The sequence below is a fragment of the Alexandromys fortis genome, unplaced genomic scaffold (assembly GCF_014885135.2).
Source record: "Alexandromys fortis isolate MF-2015 unplaced genomic scaffold, M_Fortis_MF-2015_v1.1 scaffold_325, whole genome shotgun sequence".
NCBI lineage: Eukaryota > Metazoa > Chordata > Mammalia > Rodentia > Cricetidae > Alexandromys > Alexandromys fortis.
The window spans coordinates 252315-258527 of record NW_026068211.1 but is presented as its reverse complement, the minus strand read 5'-3'; positions in this window follow the sequence as shown (position 1 = coordinate 258527).

Sequence of the window (6213 nt, the reverse complement as noted above, 5' to 3'; positions counted from 1 at the left end):
GCGGTCCGGTCCGGGCTTGTGGCGCGTGCTCCTGGGTCAGACTCCCCGAGGCTTAGAGAAAGGGGGCGTGGCTTCTGCAGAGCTGGTCCTGTGGAGGTCATGTGACCTGACACCGGGCGGGAAAGAAGGCGGTTGGTCGCCATTTTGGGAGGCAGGCGGTTGGAAGGTGGGAGAGGGAAGGCAAGGCCCTGAAAGGGCTGCAGGGGGAGGGGCGAGACAGAGGGACTGAGTCCTGTGTGCCCTGGACACCCTCCCCGTATAGATTCAGCACCTTTCCCTGGATGATGGAGACTAGGAAAGCCACTCTGCGCATGCTCAGGGGCAGGCTGCTTCCTGGAAGCCAAGGGCCTGGCTGTGGGAGTTGCAAGACTCACGTTTTTAAAAAAGTATTTTATTTAATTTTAAACAATACCATGGTTTGAATCCAGGACCTCGTGCATTATTATACAAGTGCTTTTGCATTGAGACACGTCCCCAGCACCTCAGAGATTCTAGGCAGGGGGTCTACCACTGAGCCACACCCCAAGCCCCTTACTTGCAGAGTCTAGGAAAGTTCTTTGCTGTTGAGCCATACTTCCAGGTCCTTAGTGGTAAATTCTACCCTGTCTACCACTGAGCCACACCCCAAGCCCCTTACTTGCAGAGTCTAGGAAAGTTCTTTGCTGTTGAGCCATACTTCCAGGTCCTTAGTGGTAAATTCTACCCTGTTGCTTTACCACTGCATCCCTAGCTCCCTTTATCTGTAGCCCAGGCAGCCCTCAAACTAGTGAACCTTCTGCCTCAGCTCCCGAAGTAGTTTCCAGGCCTTCCCCGTTGTTCTTCATCATTTTTTTACCTTGATCTATTTATTATCCTTATGTCTCACAGCAAATTGAGGAATCTACGATTTACTACATTCAGTCTTTTTGTTTGTTTGTTTTGTTTTGTTTATTTTTTCGAGACAAGGTTTCTCTGTAGCTTTGGAGCCTATCCTGGAACTAGCTAGCTCTTATAGACCAGGCTGGCCTGGAACTCACAGAGATCCACCTGTTCCTACCACCCAAGTGCTGGGATTAAAGGCGTGCACCACCACCACCCAGCTACATTCAGTTTTTTTATCTTTGGTAATTTTACAAATATGGAGACATATAAATAGACTTCATACTAATGGCTATGTGAAAAATACTTGCCATTCAGCCTTGGGATTCTGTGGCAGGAAAAATACCACATGTCTGAGGATAGCCTGGGCTGTAGTGCCAGTCCTTGTCGAGAAACAAAACAAGCCAGGTTATCAAGTAAAAGCACTGGTGGCAACATGAATTCCTTCTCTGAATTACATGGAAGAAGACAACTAACTCCCAAATCCTCTGACCTCCACATATACTCTGGCACACATGCATAAACACATACATTAACAATTTTTTTTTGAATTTTCGAGACAGGGTTTCTCCGTAGCTTTTGGTTTCTGTCCTGGAACTAGCTCTTGTAGACCAGGCTGGTCTCGAACTCACAGAGATCCACCTGCCTCTGCCTCCCGAGTGCTGGGATTAAAGGCGTGCGCCACCATCGCCCGGCCTGGCTATATTCTTAAGCCATTGGTTGAAAACAGCTTCATTATTAACCCATAAAAGCAACATATATATAGAGGGACTTCCCACACCATTTCCCCTTTTCTGTTTAAATAAAAAATAAGGTTTTAACTTTAACATAGAAAAATTACATATAGCAAAACAGGTATCAAGCAAGAATTAAAGTATCAATACTTACGGCTTAGTGGTTAAAAGAGTTTATTACTCTTACAGAAGACCAGGATTCAGTTTACAGCACCCACGTTAGGCGGCATCTCATAATGGCCTGTAACTCTAGGTTCCATGCATCTTATGTCCTCTTCTGGCTTCCATGGACACTGCACACACATACACACAATTTAAAAATAAATCTTTTGTGTTCATATATTTATGTGGATGCTCATGTGTGTTATTGTCAGATCCCCTGGAGCTTGAATTACAGGTGGTTGTAGGTGCTGGGAACTAAACTCAAGTCTTCTGGTCCTCTCTAAGCCATCTCTCCAGCCCTAATAAAAATCAGCCCTCAAAACAAAATAAAACATGCCGGGCAATGGTGGCACACACCTTTAATCCCAGCATTCAGGAGGCAGAGGCAGGCAGATCTCTGTGAGTTCGAGGCCAACCTGATCTAAAAGAGCTAGTTCCAGGACAGGCTCCAAAGCTACCAAGAAACCATGTCTTGGAAAAAAACATTAAAAAAAACCCCAACACACAAAATAAAATCTTTCTTTAAAAAGATAAATCTGTGCACTTACTGTGGAAATAAATAGAGATGCTCTTTAGAGAACTGAGATCCCTTTCTCCAGAGAATATTTGTTGTGTTAATTGGTGTCCAACTCTGAACAAGTCAAAAATTCACCAGTATTTTCTAGGACTCCAATGTGTGTCCAGTGCTGCCCTAAGCACAGTGGCTCTGATAAGGTGTGAGAAGGTCAGACACAGAGGATAGATAACCTGACAAGTGCTCACATGTCCCTCTGGACCTGCCTCTGCTTCACAGCTTAACTAAGCAGAGGCATCTTTTTTTTTTAAAAAAAAAAATCATTATTCCTTCATTCATTTAGTGTGTGTCATAAACACGAATTTCACGGTGTATGTGGACAGAGAATAACTTCCTGCAGTACTCCTCTTCCACCACGTGAGTTCCAGGAATCAAACTTAGTCAGCAAGCCCCGTTACCTGATGAGCCATCTCACTGGCCTATCTTGCTCAGAACTTCCATGATGAGATTGACACTTAGTTTTGACCAGAACTGAAATCCATTTAACATAAATCCCTGGGGCTGGGCGGGCACTGGTGTCATATGTCTTTAATCCTAGCATCTGGGAGGCAGAGGTAGGTGGATCTGTCAATTCAAAGCCAGTGGTCTACAAAACAAGTTCTAGGACAGCTGTTACACACAGAAACCCTGTCTCAAAAAACCAAAACAAACAAACAAACAAGCAAAAAACAACCCATGGGCTAAAGAGATGGCTCAGCAGCTAAGAGCACTTGTTCTTGCAGAAGATCCAAGTTAAGTTCCCATCCTCCACACGGCGGCTCACATTCTGTAACTCCAGTTTTAGGGCATCCAATGCCTTCTTCTGACTTTCTGGGGCACTAGACATGATGCACATGGTGCACACACATAACTGCATTTGAAACTCATATAAAATATATAAACACATCTAAAAACATAGGGGAAAAACCTATTAGTATGGAGGCCCAAAATTGTGAGCTCATTTTCACACTGACCAAGAGTCAGAGACTTGGAACTTACCTCTACTCCTTCAAGGTTATTGTTTCTACCTCAAGCAAAGGTCCACCTAGATTCACACCAGAGAGTTCCCGCTCTCACAGGGTGTTGTCAACAGGTGTGGCTAACATTCAGGCCTTGTTTTTCAGGTCTAGAGAAGTAGATGTGTTTCTACCTCAAACAAAAGTCTAAGGATTCAACTAAATTCCAGTTCCCTTAAGGAGATAACTTTGGATTCCACCCAAGGAGTGGTTTGTCTACAGAATGTTTTGGTTTAGGGTGTGAGTGTGACTTGTTTTGTTCTAGAAACAGAATGTTTAACTATGGGTGTAGCCTTCAACTGGTCTGTTCATTTCTTATATCATGTTAATGCCTTTTTTTTTTTTTTGGTCTTACTTCTACCTTTTGAGGTCAAAGGCATTTTAAGCAATTGGAAATTCACTGAAACTCCCTCCTGGTACTATTCTACATGTTTTTGTTTTATTCTTTTTAAACACGTCTTTGTATTCTTTACTATATTTCTAAATCCCAATGCCCCTACCCTGGCAAGAGGTATTTTTGTCGAGGCTGGTCCCAGACGTATTAGTCCAGAAGATCCGAGAGATGCCTCAGTAGATAAAGCACCTGCTGATAAGTGTGAAGCTCTGGACTCAGATTCCTAGTAGCCAGGCACAGCTACTGGTGTCTGTAATCCCAGCCCTGGGAAGGAGGACACAGCTTGCTCCCTGAAGCTCTTTGGTCATTAAGCAATGTCTAGGTTCAGAGAGAGACTGTGTCAATATATAAGGCAGAGTACTGGGGATATAGCTCGGTATTAGAGTGATGGTCTCTCATTCAGAGACCCTGAGCTCAATCCCCATAAATACCAAAAAATAGATGAATAAAGTGGAGAGTGACTGAGGAAGACAACAGGCTTACTCTCTGACTTCTAGGTTTCTCTGTGTAGCCCTAGCTGTCCTGGAACTTGCTCTGTAGGCCGTGCTGGCCCCGAACTCACAGAGATCTGCCTGCCTCTGCCTCTCGAGTGCTGGAATTAAGGGCATGAGCCACCATGCCCAGATGCTCTGTGTTTTTAAAATCACATTTATTTATTTTGGATGAGCTCCCACATACCACACCGAATGTGTGGAGGACAACTGGTGCCAGTCCTCTCCTTCTACCATGGGGGTCCCAGGGACTGAACTCAGGTCATCGGGCTTGGCAGCAAGCACCTTTACGCAAGCACCTTTACCCATGATCCATCTCACCAGCCCAATCTGTGGTTTTATTGAATATAAAACCCATTAGCAATCATCTAAAATGGTCCCCTGAAAATGCACTTTCTCCCCAGCAGGTGGTGCTGTTTGGGGAAGGTGCTGACGCTTGGAGGAAACAGCTGTTATGTCTCAAGTAAGTCATTGGGAGGCAGGCCTTTGCAGGTAATACATACCCCTAGTTACAATCCTTCTCTGCACTCTGGTCCACCATGATATGAACTGTCTACATATATTCTGGTGGGCACAGCCATTCTGTCTGTGCCCTGCTTTTCCCACCATGGTGGGAAGAGACCCCTTTGAAACTGTGATCCCAAATTAACTCTCCTCTTATTTGGTTTCAGTTACATATTTTGTCACATGATACAAAAGTGACCCATACAGCACAGCATGTCCAGGTCTTCCTTCTGCTCCCCATGTATCCCAAGCCAGTCTCTTGATTCTCAACCCCATGCCTCAGTTTTCCTGTGTGTGATGAGGATAGACCTGTGTCACAGAACCCACCTCAAGCTGGGCATATTTTTTTTCTGAGTCACAGTCTTGTGTAGCTCAGGTTGGCTCAAACTCATTAAGTAGGAGGATGACTTTGACCTTCTCCTCTACTTCACCAGTGCTAGAATTTAAGGTTTGCAACACCAAACCAGTTTGTGTGGTACTGGGAATGGAACTTGGGACTCGTGCGTGTTAGGGGGCCACTCCACCAGTTGAATGACATTCCTGGTTTTCCCTGAGTATTGTTTCTTTGGTTTGTTTCTCTTTAAATTTTTTAAATTTTGTTTCTTCCTTTCACATGTATGAGGGTTGTGCTTGTATGTATAATGTGTGTACATAGTTCCTGTAGCAGTCAGAAAGGACATCAGATCCTCTGGAGCTGGAGTTATGGAGTTATCACATGGGTGCTGGGAATCAAACCTCAGTCCTCTGGAAGAGCATCCATTCAGCCATCTCTCCAGCTCTCTGAGCACAGTTTCAACGGAGTAAGTTTTCCATGGCCCTTTCCCCACGTGAGTACATCAGAAAGACAGGGCAGACACGGAAAGGTTTAGGGCGGCCCTTAGTTGCACTCTGAGAAGGTCAGGCCTCTGGGAAGCCTATTAGAGTGGACGCTGAAAAGGAAGGACTAAGGAAATGGGAAGAAAATCAGAGTTTGCACCAGCAATGGAAGAATAAAGATAAATTCCAGCAACACAGACTCCTGTTCCTCCTCTTAGCAAGAGAGAACTAAGGTCTCCACCTGTGGGCATTGCTCTTTTGAATCACTTCTATCAAGCACCCTTGGCCTCCTTACCCCACTCTGATCCTCTGAGCCAGCAGAAGGAAACCACTCAGCCAGCCTGACTCATTCTACTTGAATCAGGAACCTCAGACCTCCTGGTCTACAGAGTGAGTTCCAGTACAGCCAAGGCTAAACAGAGAAACTCTACCTCGAAAAATAACCCCAAGCCAACCAAACAACAACAAAAGAAATCTCAGCTGGGCATTGGTGTCGCAGGCCTTTAATCCCAGTACTTGGGAGGCAGAGGCAGGGGGAGCTCTGTGAGTTCAAGGCCAGTCTGGTCTACAAGAGGACCAGGACAGGCTTCAAAGCTACAGAGAAACCCTGTCTTGAAAAACCAAAAAAGGAAAGAAAGAAAGAAAGAAAGAAAGAAAGAAAGAAAGAAAGAAAGAAAGAAAGAAA